The sequence below is a fragment of the Equus przewalskii genome, chromosome X (genome assembly GCF_037783145.1).
Source record: "Equus przewalskii isolate Varuska chromosome X, EquPr2, whole genome shotgun sequence".
NCBI lineage: Eukaryota > Metazoa > Chordata > Mammalia > Perissodactyla > Equidae > Equus > Equus przewalskii.
The window spans coordinates 17726620-17743532 of NC_091863.1; positions in this window are offsets into that span (position 1 = coordinate 17726620).

The following is a 16913-nucleotide window of genomic DNA, read 5'->3' on the forward strand; positions in this document are numbered from 1 at the left end:
ACAGTTCTTCAATCTCATTCCCCTTACTTACCCTTGAATCTTCTCTAAAAATTCATTAGTAAAGGGCTAGATAGTAAATATTTTAGGCTTTGTGGACCATGTGGTCTCTGTCACAATTACTCAGCTCTGCTCTTGTGGCACGAAAGCGGCCAAAGATAACACATAAACAAATTGGCATAGCTGTGTCCCAATAAAACTTTAATTACAAAAATTGGCACAGGCTAGATTAGGCCTGTGGGCCCTGGTTTCCTGGCCACCAACCTAGATGATAGCACAAAGTGACAATTCTTTTATGAAGCAAGCATCAAAGGAGCATTCTATTGCTTGCACATCATGAGTAGTTACAAAATGTCTAATAATTTGAAACTTTCAAACATTTTGGAATGTATGCATTTACTTTTATTAAAAATAGAAACAAGGAGAGAAAATAGGTAGGAAAGTACATTCAATATTGTCAGTAACTATGGATCTGGAAATTCCTTTTCCCCAAACTGCTTAGGAAAGTATTTCTCAGAAATATTAAACAAAATATAATACAAGTTAAGAGAATAATTTACCAGTAAACCTATTTTAATTACATTTGGAATTCAATAATAGTAGTTGTGGTCCCTGAAGTTCTCTGTTACCTTCATTTTTTATACATACATTCTTTCATTTACAGTTCCCTAAATTTTCTCTCCTATAACCTCTTAATTGATTTACTAGGTTTAAAAGTATTTTACTTTATATACACAAATACATTTGTCATTGTTTGCATTGTTCTTAATAAGCTATGAATTTCTATAGCCTACAATTATTTAATTATTCAAATTTTACAATTTAAAAATAGTGTGTGGAAAAATCAAGGAATCAGAAGAGCACAAACAACTTTGTAAAAGAAGAGCAAAGTTGGAGGATTTATACTACCTGATTTCCAGATTTACTATAAAGTTACAGTAGTTAAGACTTGTGGTATTGTTGTAAGGCTAGACTTATAGACCAATGGAGAGTCCAGAAATAGACCTACACATATATGGCAAATTGATTTTTGATGAAAATACAAAGGTAATTCAACTGATAAATGATAGCATCTTCAACCAATGGACAAATGGTGTTGGAAAAATTGGACATCTCTAAGACGAAAGAATAAAAGAAAGAAAAGAAGGAAGAAAAGAAAGAAGGAGGGAAGGAAGAAGGAAAGAGAAAGAAAGAGGAACCTCAACCATTTTCTCATACGAAATACAAAAATTAACTTGAAATTGTTCATAAACCTAAATATAACACTTTAGAGTATGAAACATTTACATGAAAATGTAGAAGACATTTTTCTGCCCTTGAGTTAGGCAAAGATTTGTTATGTGGGATATAAAAATCACAAACCATAAAATAAAAAATTGTTCTTCATTATTGAACTTCATAAAATTAAAAATGTTCTTTGAAATACATTTCTTTTTTTTAAATTGAGGTAACATTGGCTTATAACATTATGTGGATTTCAGGTGTACATAATTATAATTTGACTTCTGTATACAATACATTGTTTCCAGTGCCAAGAGTCTAGTTTTTATCCATCACCATACAAATGATTCCCTTTGCCAATTTTGCCTTCTCTCCAGCCCCTTCCACTCTGGTAACCACCAATCTGTTCTTTATATCTACGCGTTTGTTTGTTTGATCTTCTACATATGAGGGAAATCATACAGAATTTGGTTTTCTCCATCTGAGTTATTTCACTTGGCATACTACCCTCTAGGTCCGTCCATGTTGTCACAAATGGCAAAATTTCATCTTTTATATGGCTGAGTAATATTCCATTGTGTGCGCGTGTGTGTATATACACACACCACATCTTTATCCCTTCATCTGTTGATGGGCACTTAGTTTGTTTCCATGTCTTGGCTATTGTAAACAATGCTGCAATGAACAGAGGGGTGCATATATCTTTTTGAATTAGTGTTTCTGCATTCTTTGGATAAATACCAAGAAGTGGAATAGCTGGATCATATGACAGTTCTATTCTTAATATTTTGAGACATCTCCTTACTGTTTTCCATAGTGGCTGCACCAAATTACATTCCTACCAGCAGTGCAAGAGGGCTCCCTTTTCTCCATAACCTCTCCAATATTTGTTATTTCTTGTCTTTTTAGTAACAGCCGTTCTGATAGGGGTGAGGTGATATATCACTGTGGTTTTGATTTGCATTTCCCTAATAATTAATGATGTTGAACTTCCTTTCCTGTGCCTGTTGGCCATCAGCATATCTTCTTTGGGAAAATTTCTGTTCAGATCCTCTGCCCATTTTTTAATTAAGCTGTCTTTTTCCTTGTTGAGTTGTATGAGTTCTTTATTTTGGGTATTAACTCCTTGTCAGATATATGATTTGCAAATATTTTCTCCCAATTGGTAGGTGGTCTTTTCATTTTGTTGATGGTTTCCTCTGTTGTGCAGAAGCTTTGTTAGTTTGATGTAGTCCCATTTGTTTATTTTTGCTTTTGTTTCCATTGTGTGAGGAGACATATTCAAAAAGATACTGCTAAGACCAACATCAAAGAGTGTACTGCCTGTCTTTTCTTCTAGGAGTTTTGGTTTCAGGTCTTAAATTCATGTCGTTAATCTATTTTGAGGTAATTTTTATGTAAGGTGTAAGATAACAGTCTGGTTTCATTCTTTTGCATATGGCTGTCTAGTTTTCCCAACACCATTTATTGAAGAAACTTCCCTTTCTCCATTGTATGTTCTTGGTTCTTTTGTTGACAATTATCTGTCTATATATGTTTCGGGTTATTTCTGGGCTCTCAGTTCTGTTCCATTGATCTGTATGTCTTCCCCCCCCCCCCAACCCAATACCATGCTGTTTAGATTACTGTAGCTTTGTGGTGTACTTTGAAATCAGGGAGTGTGATACTTTGAGCTTTGTTTTTTTTTTTTCCTCCAGATGTCCTTGTGAAAGACATTTCTTAATTCTTTGAAAGAATTACGAAAATGAACAGATAAGGTGGAGACTGGGAGAAAATATTTGCAAACACCTATCTGATAAAAGACTTATATCCAGGACATATAAAGAACTCTTACAGCTCAATAACAAGAAAACAAATAACTTGAGTAAAAATGTCCAAAGACTTGCATAAACACTTTACTGAAGAAGAGATATGGATAACAAACATGCAAAGATGCTCAACGTTATTAGTCTTTAGGGAAATGCAAAACACAACCCCAATTAGAATCCATTACAGCCCTATTAGAATGGCTAAAATGAAAACAAAACAAAAGAAGAAAAACAACAAAACCTGACAATGCCAAGTGCTGACAAGGATGTGGAGCAACAAGAATTCTCATACTCCAACAGGAATCAAAATGATGAAAGTACTTTAGCAAGCAGTTTGGCAGTTTCTTATAAAGATAAACATACATTCACTATACCACCCAGTGATCCCACTCCTAGGTATTTACCCAGAAAAATGAAAATATGAATCTACACAAAGACATGTATGCAAATGTTTATATCAGTTTTATTCATAATTTCAAAATACTGGAAACAACTCAAGTGTTTATCAGTTGGTGAATGGATACATTCATGCAATGGAATAATACTCAGCAATAAAAAGGAATGAACTACTGATACACTCAACAATATTGGTGGATCTGAACAATATTATACAAAGTGAAAATACTAAAGGCTGTATAACCTATGATTCCATGTATATGACATTTTGGTAAAGGTAAAGATATAAAGACAGAAATCAGATCAGTGGTTGCCTAGGGCTGCAGGTGGGAGGAAGGAACTGAATACAAAAGAAGAGAACTTCTTGGAGTGATGAAAATATTCCATATCTGGAATGTAGTGGTGGTTACACAACTGGATATGTTTGTCAAAACTCAAATTGAACTATGTATCTAAAAAGGATGAGTTTTACTGTATATAAATTATGCCTCAATAAACCTAACTTTAAAAAGAGGATATTGCTCTGAGGAAAACTATCCCTAAACCTTTATGAATTTCCTCTAAATTTTTATACATTCATGAGTCTCTTTCTTGAGTACCTATCTATGCACGGTTTCATTCTATATCCATGCTTCAGTGGTCAGACAAAATTTTGCTCCATTAATTTTTCTTTCATGATAGTATCCTGAATCATTTTTTGAAATTTCTTCCCATGAGTGAACTCAGGAATTTACATATTTACTTCCCTTATAAGTTCTAAATTCAGTTTGCTGAAAGTCTGTTTTCCCAGTCTGTACCTGAACATTAAATTCACTGGCTCATGTCTTAAAACTCTCTCTCATACATCCTGAAGCCTTACTACAGAATTATTCTTTAACCATGCCCCCAGATAATAAAGTGCTTTTGGCACTTCAGTTATTAAAATACATGGGTTTGGAGAGGATTTAAGATAGACATTGCTAATATCTAAAATTCCACTTTATATTTCATAATCCAAGTTCACTGATACTGTTGGGCATTGGAAAATTACAAGTAAACTTGAAAACCCAAAATCTGGCATCTCTCCCTTCAATGAAGATGTCTAAATGACATTTATAGAAGAAGGGTTTACAGTGTGTCACATCTCCTTTAGAACAGAGCATTGTTAGCAAGGACATTAATTCAGAAATAAATGAGACAAAACTCATCATTGTGCATTGAAAATATTTGCATTCGATTCATGTTACAGTTCAGGATTAAAGAACTTTGCCAATGACATTACCCTATTGCAAACCTGAACCTAATTTACCAAGCAGTTAGAGTGACAAAGTGGAAAGGACAGGATTTGTAGTTCATTTGCTCTGTCAACAGATCTGGGTCTCTACGTAAAGTCTGCAAAATTAAAAGCACAATTAAAGTAGATGTTTAAAGAGTAATGGTGCATGTTATATCTCTGAGATGCCACATAAAATCAAGGCCCTTGGGAAAGTTGAGTTGTTAAGTAAGGAGTATTGGTTTAAATTACTTAACAATAGCAAGAGTACACATATTTTTGCCTCAGAGATTTTTTTCTTTTTAAAATAAAAGTCATAGTGATTTGCCAATCGATATGCTCATTCTAAAAGTTTAAATATCAATTATATCCACAGCATAAATACGAATGTAATGCATCTTTCAGAAAGTAAATGTTTCCAAAGATTTTGGGACACATACTTTTTTGAATAGTTGTGATTTTGCTTGTAATTTATATATATATATATTACCACTTCTGGGCTACTGAAAAAGATGAATAGTAACTCCACGATTTTTTTTCTCAAAATGAAATATAACATAAAAAAATAAACAGTACACTTTTATTGAGGAAGTACTTAATCAACTTATGCCATAATCAGCAAATAAGAAGCAAAAAAATAGTTTATAATTCCACATTTAGATATAGCCATTTATTTATTCATTAATTCTACAAACATCTACTGCGTATGTTCTATGTGACAGGCAGTGTTTTAGGCACTGCAGATTTAGCAGTAAACAAAATATACAAGATTTCCTGTCCTCATGGAGTTTATAGCAACTTTTAACATTTTACTGTATAGCCTTCAAGAATTTAGATGTATGTATATATAGTACACACACATACATACATACACACAGACAAAAGCATGGTGTTATTCTATAGATATTATTTGTAACCTGCTTTTTAACATTAATTATCACTGTAATCTTTTTTAAATTTGATTGTGGTAAGGACACGAGATCCACTCTCTTAAAAGATTTTTAAGTGTACAATACAATATTGTTAACTATAGGCACTATATTGTTTGTAAGATCTCTAGAAGTTATTCATTTGGCATAATTTAAATTTTATACGTATTGGTTAGCAACTTCTTTTCTTACCACTAAATATACATCAATACATTTTTTTCAATGTCTTTATTATATAGCATTGTATGGGTTATCTTAAGCTATTTAACGATCCCTTTTGTTGGACATTTAAGTTGCTTCCATATTTTGGCATTATAAATGGTGCTATGATACTATATAAGCGTGACTATAATCACATATATTATAATCATATACATATATTTAAACACTTGTCCAATCTTTTACCATGATAAATTTCTGGAAGTGGAATTTTTGTTTCATAGGGTATTAACAATTAAGGCTTGCATGACATTTCTCTATGATTGATTCTTTCCTAAAATAGAAAAAAAGAAAGCAAAGTATAGCATATGTACTTGATTCAAGGTGTGAAACAAGGCTATAGATGTCTAGAGTAGTATTTACCCACCGAGGTTGCCATGATGATATCAGCATCTCAGAATACCAGGCTAGTGATCAAAACGGCAGATCAGGAATGAAAACCAGTGGTTTGGAAATCCTTTTCCACAAGGATAATCAGACTTTAAAAAACCGAAAACCAAATTAATTGAGATGTTTCGAACATTTTAGTGTATATTTCAGACAAAACTTCATTAAACTTCCATTCTGATTAATATCCTTGAATTCTCCTTTGTCAGAGAAGCATCCCAGCTTTTATGTTTTTAAATTTATTATTTTGATTGTGGTAACCTTGGTTTATAACATTATATGTATTTCAGATGTATATCATTATGTTTTGATTCCTGTGTAGATTACATCATGTTCACCACCGAAAGACTAATTACAATCCATCACCATACGCATGTGCCTAATGAACCCTTTCGCCCTCCTCCCTTCCCCTCTGGTAACCACCAATCCAACCTCTGTCTCTATGTGATTGCTGTTGTTTCTATCTTCTACTTAAGAGTAAGATCATGTGGTATTTGATTTTCTCCCTGCGACTTATTTCGCTTAGGATAATACCCTCAAGGTCCATCCATGTTGTCACAAATGGCTAGATTTCACTGTTTCTTATGGCCGAGCAGTATTCCATTGTGTATATATACCACATCTTCTTTATCCATTCATCCCTTGATGGGCACCTGGGTTGCTTCCAAGTCTTGGCTATTGTGAATAATGCTGCGATGAATAGGGGTGCATCTATCTTTACGTATTCGTGTTTTCATGTTCTTTGGATAAATACTCAGCAGTGGAATAGCTGGATCATATGGTAGATCTATTCTTAATTTTTTGAGGAATCTCCATAACGTTTTCCATAGTGGCTGCATCAGTTTGCACTCCCACCAGCAGTTTATGAGAGTTCCCTTCTCTTCACATCCTCTCCAACACTTCTTGCTTCCTGTCTTGTTAATTATAGCCATTCTGACCAGGGTGAGGTGATGCCTCATTGTAGTTTTGATTTACATTTCCCCGATAATCAGTGATGTTGGACATCTTTTCATGTGCCTGTGGGCCATCTGTACATCTTCTTTGGAAAGTCGTCTGTTCAGACCTTCTGCCCATCTTTTAACCAGGTTGTTAGTTTTTTTGTTGTTGAGGAATATGAGTTCTTTATATATTTTGGATATTAATCCATTATCAGATATACGGTGTGCAAATTTCTTCTCCCAATTGTTAGGTGTCTTTTCATTTTGTTGATGGTTTCTTTTGCACTGCAGAAGCCTTTTAGCTTGACATAGTCCCATTTGTTTATTTTTTCTGTTTCCCTTTTTAGGTCAGACATGGTAATTGAAAATATGTTGCTAAGACCGAGGTCAAAGAGCATACTGTCCATGTTTTCTTCTGGAAGTTTCAAGTTTTCAAGTCTTACCTTCAAATTTTTAATCCACTTTGAGTTAATTTTTGTGTATGGTGTAAGATAATGGTCTATTTTTATGCTTTTGCAAGTGGCTGTCCAGTTTTCCCAACACCATTTATTGAGGAGACTCTCCTTTCTCCATTGTATGTTCGTGGCCCCCTTGTCAAAAATTAGCTGTCCATAGATGTATGGGTCTCTTTCTGGGCTCTCCATTCTGTTCCCTTGATTTGTGTGTCTGTTTTTGTGCCAGTATCATGCTGTTTTGATTACTATGGCGTTGTAGTATAGATTGAAATCAGGGAGTGTGATACCTCCAGCTTTGTTCTTTTTTCCTCAGGATTCCTTTGACTATTCAGGGACTTTGTTTATTCCATATAAATTTTAGGATTCTTTGTTCTAGTTCCATGAAAAATGTTGTTGCAACTTTGATAGGGATTGTATTGAATCTGTAGATTGCTTTAGGGAGTATGGACAATTTAACTATGTTAATTCTTCTAATCCAAGAGCATGGAATACCTTTAAATTTCTTTGTGTCTTCTTCAATTTCTTTCAACAATGTTTCATGATTTTCATTTTTCAGTTTTTCCCCATTGAGAATGACATTAGCTGTGCTTTTGTCATATATGGCCTTTATTATGTTGAGGTACTTTCCTTCTATGATCTTTTAAATCTATTGTTGTATTCGATTTGCTAGTATTTTGCTGAGGATTTTTGCATCAATGTTCATCAGTGATATTGGCCTGTAATTTTCTTTTGTGGTATTGTCCTTGTCTGGTTTTGGTATCAGGGTAATGTTAGCTTCATAGAATGAGTTAGGAAGTTTCCCTTCCTCTTCAATTTTTTGGAGGAGTTTGAACAGGATAGGTATTATTCACCAGGGAGGCCGTCTGGTCCTGGACTTTTATTTTGGGGAAGTTTTTTGATTACTGTTTTGATCTCCTTTTGGTGATTGCTTTATTCAAATTCTCTATTTCTTCTTGATTCAGTTTTGGAAAGGTGTATGATTCTAAGAATTTATCCATTTCTTCTAGATTATCCAATTTGTTGGCATATAGCTTTTCATAGTATTCTCTTACAATCTTTTGTATTTCTGAGGAGTCCGTTGTAATTTTTCCTCTTTCATTTCTGATTTTATTTGTTTGAGCCTTCTCTCTTCTTTTATTGGTGAGTCTAGCTAAAGGTTTGTCAATTTTGTTTATCTTTTTAAAGAACCAGCTCTTGGTTTCATTGATTTTTTCTATTTTTTTTTCAGTCTCTATTACATTTATTTCTGCTCTGATTTTTAATATTTTCTTCCTACTACTGATTTTGGACTTTGTTCTTCCATTTCCAGTTCCTTTAGATGCACTGTTAGATTGCTTATTTGAGATTTTTATTGTTTGTTGAAGTAGGCCTGTATTGCTATAAATGGACTTCTTAGAACCACTTTTACTGTATCCCATAAATTTTGGCATGTCATATTTTCATTTGTCTCCAGGTATGTTTTGATTTCTCCTTTTATTTCTTCATTGACTCAATAATTTTTCAGTAGCATTTTGCTTAATCTCCACATATTTGTGGCCTGTCTGATTTTCTTCCTGTAGCTGATTTCTAGTTTCATACCTTTGTGGTCAGAAAAGATGCTTGGTATTATTTCAATCTTCTTAAATTTATTGAGACTTGTTTTGTGGCCTAATGTGTGGCCAGTCCTTAAGAATGTGTCATGTGCATCTGAAAAGAATGTGTATTCTGTGGTTTTTAGGGGACTTTAACACTCTACTTACACCAATGGATAGATCATCCAAACAGAAGGTCAATAATTCTAATTACAAATTTGTAGTAAGAAATCAGTTACAATCAATGATAATATGAATAATAAATTATTCCACCTATTTTAATTCAACATGATAAAATGGAAACATGAGAATTATATTGATCCTTAAATTCAGTTTGATGATCTTTCAGGATGTTCAACATTCCCTGATTTCTCACCAGGGTCATACTAGTGGAAACATATGATGAATCCTTGCACAGATGTAACTGCCTGTCTCCTATTTCCCTAGTTCATAGCATCGTTTGTTCCACATTCTGTGGATTTATCTCAGAAACTGTAGATCTTGAAACATGTATTCCTCATCTAAGAACTGGTTGCCAATTATCATCAGAAAGATTCCAACACCAAAAGCATTCCACCTTCACAGAGAGTGAATTTTTACCCCGTAAGACTTAATAGCTTTTCTATAGAGTTGCACAAAAGCATAACTTGGGAGTGACATCCTTGAAAATAATGAGGGATCTATTGTTATTATTACTGGGTACTAAGAATTACTCTAAGGATACCTGTAGGATCCCTCTCTGTAGCATGGGCTCTCTTCAATTCCATTCTCCTTGTGGCTCTACTTTTATTGTCCATTATAAAAAAACGATAAAGTAAAATAAAAAACTATGCAAAAAAGAAAGGCAAACATCTAAGATAACTTGGAAATGTAATATTAAGAAGATATCAAAATAAAAAGAATATAAGACAAAATTAAAACAAAAATGGAAAAAATGAAAAGTCCAAATAAAAGCTATACAACTTCAAACATAAAATGGTGACTTTCAAAGGATATTTAAAAATCCGAAATTTAAGATAAAATGCTAGAAATAGAAATTATAAACATCAATTGTATCAATTTGTCATTTAACATATTTATCTATCTCCATATTTCCTCTGGTAGGTGGTTCTGCAGGCTGATTAGATTCAGGATTCATTTTTTTTTTTTTTTGGTGAGAATATTCATAAGTGGTGCTGTGTCCTTTACTGCATCATCTGGGAAGCAATTTTAGTGATGTTAATATTGCTAAGTGGGTTGAGGTTTTACAAGCCTGACTCATCCATTATAAAGTTTACCATCATTTAACTGTTTTAACATCCATCAATAATTTTGACATGCATCCATTATTCAAAAAAGGATTGCAGAGTGGTGACTTTTTAATTTTATCACTGTTTAAAAATCATTTAATAGGTAGAATTCTTCAATAAAGAACTTTCATCAAATATTCTGTTATCTTGAAATATACGTTTACATAAAGAGCAGTCCAAATTATTGATTCTTATTGTTAACCATTCTTTGGAATATTCAGTTGATGTAGCAACTTCCAAAAGTGACCAATGAAGTTCATTTATTTTTAGTATCACTATAAAAATCATGGAATTTTTATGTTTGATGATATGTTACAAACTATTACATTAATGATTTGTTTTTTGGTACTCAAATTTTGCATCTTAGGATGAATTCTTTTGACATATCCCCTTAGTCTTTTATTTATTCATATTAGTATTTTAAATTTAAATTTAGGATATCAGTCTTATTATTTATAACTTCTTTGATTTTCTGAAACTTTTTTTTTTTTTTTGAGGAAGATTAGCCCTGAGCTAACTACTGCCAATCCTCCTCTTTGTGCTGAGGAAGACTGGCCCTGAACTAACATCCATGCCCATCTTCCTCCACTTTATATGTGTGACGCCTACCACAGTATGGCTTTTGCCAAGTGGTGCCATGTCAGCACCCACGATCCGAACCAGTGAACCCCAGGCTGCCGAGAAGCGGAATGTGCGCACTTAACCGCTGTGCCACCGGGCTGGCCCCTGAATCTTTTTTCTTATGTTTAAAATCTTGTTTCTTAAATGATATTAGTATAATTATTTATTTGCTTTATCCCACTACTATTTTTAAATCTATATATCGGTTTCAAAGTAACAATTCAAAAGTTATTACTAATAATAAGACTTCTGAAGACAGTTTAAGATTTATTTGTAATTATTTTTTCCATGTAGAAATACAGAGTCAAAATATCGTATTTTAAAGTCACTTGAAATAATTCTTCTTGTCTTTGTTATGCCACCAACTAGATAGACATTTGAACTAATTTGTTTTGGTTTGGTTTTTCTTTTCAGAGATTGATTTTTTTCCCTCCTGACTTAACTTTGTTTTATGATTATAAAAACCATTTATATGGTTCCAAGGACAAAATTATAGAGCAAGTTACATTCAGAGAGATCTAGCTTCTAATTCTGTCTCCTCTGCCATCTTCCCTCCATCCCCCAGGCACAGCCATTTAAAATTTTTTTTGTTTAGTCTTCCATTGTTTCTTTTAAAACATATAACCAAATCTAATCTTTTGCTATTTTAATCAGTGCTGCAGTCAACTTTGGGCATACAGTAGTCCATATTTTTTGCCAATGTATCTTTGGGATAGATTCCTATCTGGGTGGAAACACTAGGTCCAAAGCTAAAAGAATAAATAACGTTTGATATTGCCAACTTCTCTTCCATAGGAGTAGTATCATTATTAGCAATGTATGAGAGCCCATGTTTCCACACAGCCTGGCAAACAGACTATGTTGGATTTTGTCAAGCAAGGAGTAAGAAATATTATTTCAGTGTAGTTTTAATTACATCTCTGTTATTATGATAGAAATTGATAACTTTTCACAAGGTAAGGGTCATTTGTATTTTTTTTCTGTGAACTATTGTTCACATCTTTTGATGTTTTTAAAAATATCAGACTGTTGATGTTTTTCCACTCATTTTTTAGGAACTCTTTAAATGTTACATATAATTTGTGATATTATTTGCACATAATTTTCCTGGTCTGTACTTTGCTTGTGCTATGTTACTTTTGCTGTTCAACAACTTTATAAATATGTATATATTTACATATTTTACATATAGATATATATACACACACACATAATCAAACTTATCAGCCTTTCCTTTTAATCATTAGAAACGTCACAGGTTTCCCATGAAGTTGACTCCGAGATGGAAACTATAGCTCTGGACTTTATTAAGAAGTCTGCCTTAGCACGAGCTGCTATATCAAAATGTCATAGACTGAGTGGTTTAAATAACAGACACATGTCTCACAGTTCTGGAAGCTAGGAAGCCCAAGGCCAAGGCACCAGCAAATATGGTTCTTGGTGAGAGCCCACTTCCCAGTTTACAGATGACCACCATCTCCCTGTGTGCTCACATGACCTCTTTGTGTGCAAGCAGAGAGAAAGCTCTGGTCCATCTTCCTCTTCTTATAAGGACACAAATTCCATTATGGGGGCTCCACCCTCATGACCTCATCTAAACCTAATTACTTCCCAGAGGCCCCAACTCCTAATACCATCATATTGGAGATTAGGGCTTCAACATATGAATTATAGGGGAGACAAACACTCAGTCCATAACAGAATCCTTGGAACTAACAGCTGTGGATCGGAGGATTCCCTATGCTAGAGGAATAAGCTCTTCATTCCTGAAGAGGATCTGGGTGGCACATGAAAGCATTTACCATGGGAAATTCTCTCCACTCCAAGAAATTAAACAAAGTGATAAAACAACACAGTTAATAAGATATTCACCTATGCCATCTTATACTGCTTGAATAGTTTTATTTGGTACATCAGATCTGTAACCCATTTGAAATGGTGTTAGAAGTTGAGCCAACGTTATATTTTTTATTTTTATATTTTTTCAGTTGTTCCAATAACACATATTAAAAGACAATTTTCCCACTGATTTGAAAAGTTGTCATTTTTCTAAAAGTCTAAATTTCCATATATATATATATATATAGGTCTTTTTCTGGATTTATTTTTTGTTCTGGTAGTCTATCAGTTCATGAGGTAATGCAACATCATTTTAATTATTGAGGCAGAGTCATTATAATGTGTTTTAAAATCTGGTGTGGTCTGCCTTCCACTATCCATTGTTCCTTTTTATTTTTAGGGTTTTCCCAGATATTTTTTTAAAAATAAATTTTATAAGTAACTTGTCTAACTCTAGAAAAAATATTACACTTTTATTTGGATTTCTTTAGAGTCTAGATAAACTTAGGAAAAACAGACATGAATCAACTTAAGGAAAAGCTGATATGTTTGTTGTGTTGTGTTTTCCTTTCCATGAATATGGTATATCCTTCTGTATGTTTGGAAGTATTATGCCTTTCAGGAATATTTTTTAGTCTACCATTATATGGGTTTTGCAAACTTTTTTTGCCATGTCTACCCTTAGTTGTTTCTTTAAAAATTTTTGTTAACATCCTATTATAAATGGAATCTACCTTACACTATTTTCTAACTGTTTTTCATTTAGGTTCCTTGCTTTACTAAGTAATTAATAATTAAAATTTATTTTACTACTATTTTAGTTTTTAAATTTTATATTATAAAAATCCCTAACGTATACAAAATTGAGAGAAGTGAATGATAAACCCCCACAAGCCCATTACCAGATGCAACAATTACAACTTTGTTACTAATCTTATTTCATCTAAAACCCAACCTACTTCCTCTCCTAGATTATATTGAAGCAAATACAAGATATCATATCATTTAAGCCATACATATTTCAGTACACACTTCTAAAAGATAAGTACTCTTTTTAAAACAGAGCTTCAATGCTATCATCCCACCAAAAAGCTACAATTCTTTGTTATTATCAAATATCCAGTCAATGGTTAAATTTCCCTGTTTCATCATTTTTTTAAAGTTTCTTTATTCCAATTAGTATATAAACAGTGTCCACACAATTGCACAATTGCAATTGATTGATATGTCTCTTTTAATCTACAGGTTCCCTCTCCATCTCCTTTTTCCCCTTGCACTTTATTTCTTGAAGAAATTGAATCATTCATCCTATATAGTTTTTCATAGTTTTGCTGACTACATCCCTGTACTATTTTTTACTGTGTTCTTCTCTTTGCTGAATTTACTGTAAATTAGTAGTTAGAACAAGAGGCTTCATTGCATTCAGGTTTAATTTTTTTTTGTCGAGAGTACTTCCTAAGTGCTATAGTGAATTTCCATGAGGAAGCACATAATGTGCTACTGTGTCTGTTTTAAATCTAATAATCCATTAAGTTTTGAAAATTGATGATATTCTAATTTTACCACTCTTTCATTTATTAGCCAGAATTCTTCGATAAAGAGAAACTTTTCTTTATTATTTATTTGATCATCTTGAAATACATTTCATATAGGAAAGGCAGGATAAATGCTTCATTCTTCCCCTTTATTACAGCTTTCAAAATTAAGTGTTGGATTTTTAGCATGCTCCAATGGTGACCAATAAGTTTTTCTTATTATCATTATGGACTCATGCATTAAATATATGTGATTTATATCCCTTATAAATTTCCTCATTTCAGGTGGCCATTAGGAAACTCTTCAAGTTGGCTTTTTTTGATATGACCCTAATAGTGTTGATAGCATTTTTGCTTTCTGCCTTGAAAAGTTGTTCCTTGTGCATCTTTTACATCCCTTTTCCCCAACCAGGGATTAGGCACTTCTCCAAGAAGCCCTGGTTCCTTTAATAGGAAGTGGAATTTTGAGATTGCAATCTGGGTACTTAAAGTGGTCTTTCTTACTGGTTTTTCATTGTTTCTAGACCTTTTCTTGTTGCAGAACTAGGAATGTTTTTTGTTAAGATAAAGTAGATCGTGCATGCACACAGATAATTCCAACTCAGATTTAGCAGTGAAGAATTTTTATTTAACTTTATCAAATTTACATGTGCTTCTCCTTTTTCTCATGACAGATATCTAAGTTCTCAATGACATCGACATAATTATTAATGTGCTCTATCCCACAACACATACATGATGATTTCAGAATAATAGTAAAAACAATATCACCAACACTTTTACATTCATTTCTTTCATTTTGTTTTGAGGTTATAGATTGCCTTTTAAAACAATTCTTTACAATTCTGAGGAGTTTTTACATGGTTCCAAAGTCAAATCTACAAAATAAGAAGTGCAGCCAGCTTCTACCATGTCTACATCCTCAGTTTCCCTCCTATAAATATTTAGACATAATCTGAGAGAGAAGATAGAACTGGGGATTAAGGGAAAAAAACTTGGACTCAGAGGTTAAAGTTTAATCTTTGTAGGAAAGTTGTGGATCAAGAATTAGAAATATTAATATTAGGAAGTTATAGGAGAAAGTGTAATAATTTAAAATATTTCACTGAATTGGCCAAAAGGGACTAATGATGGAGGATTTTTTTATGAGCATGAGAAGAGAGTGTGCAAGAGGGAATGGTCCTCAATGTCAAAGTCAGCAGAAAATCTTGGTAAAAGTTGACAGATGTAAAGCTATTGGATTCTCAATAATGAGGATCTTTTTCTAATTTCAGAGAGATAAGATTCTTTGAAGGAGCAAAGCAGAGTTTCGAAGACTAGTAACGGATTGAGTAGAAAAGAAATGGAGAAAGACAACATGAAAATCTTCTTGTGATGCTGGATGTTTGAAAGGTAGGAACAAGAAACACAGAGGGCTATAGCTAGCTTGAGAAATATAATCAAATGGAGATTCTTTATTTGCCCAATAAGGAAAGTCTTGAAGTCAAAGAAGAAGCTATCAGAAGCAAAAGCTAGGAGGGGAACAAGTAAATGCTGGAACAAATATCTCAAGAGTCAGGAAGGGATGAATTCAAGGACAAAGAGAACCCAGTAATTCAGCCTCCATGTACAGAGACCAGGCTTCTAAGCGAGAACTATGGGACACTCAGCTTATTCCAAGGAAGCACGTAATAAACCCAGACTACAGACTCTTTGCACAGCAAAGTTGAATTTTTCCACAAAGGCTGATCCTACTTCTCCCTCAGTGAGATCCTTGGAAATGAAAAAAATCCCATGTCAGGCTTATTCCCCTGAGTTAGGACTCCCTCAGAAACAAAATCTATCCAGGTCACTGCTAATTTATTCGGAGTAGACTAGGGCACAACCCACACTTTCTAGTCTACTCCTATTACACTGGAGAATGGCCACATCTGATTCTTTTGAAAGCCTTGAAATCAGCTCAACTTGCCATGTTCACATCTTTGTTATCCTTTTCCACTGCCCAGGTTGTGCAATCCTTGGATCATCCAAATTCTTTCAAACTATTATTTCCATATTGCTCCATATAAGCCTACCTTGACTGTACTCCCACCATTTCTTCTTCCTCTTAAACCCTCCTATTGTGTCCTCTGGGAACTCCTATTTTATGATAAACTGTCTTATATCCTCAACCTTTTCATCAGATGTTCCTCCTACCTCCTAGCCCTAATCTGTATTCACCATGGCTATTTCTAAACCATTATTCTTTTTCTGTTTCTGACAACTGTTCTTTTGAGGCATATGCTGTCCCACTGAATCTGTCATTCATTAACATCTCATCTTGTGTCAATTTCTCAGATTGGTTTGTCAGTCACTTGACAGGGTCAGGAAGAAAAAAATGGATATATGGCAGGTAAATTGCTGAAGAAGAGCTTAGAGTACTATCTGGAGGGCAGAATTAGACCAGACATGGGTAAGGTGGATTGAGGGGGTAGGCA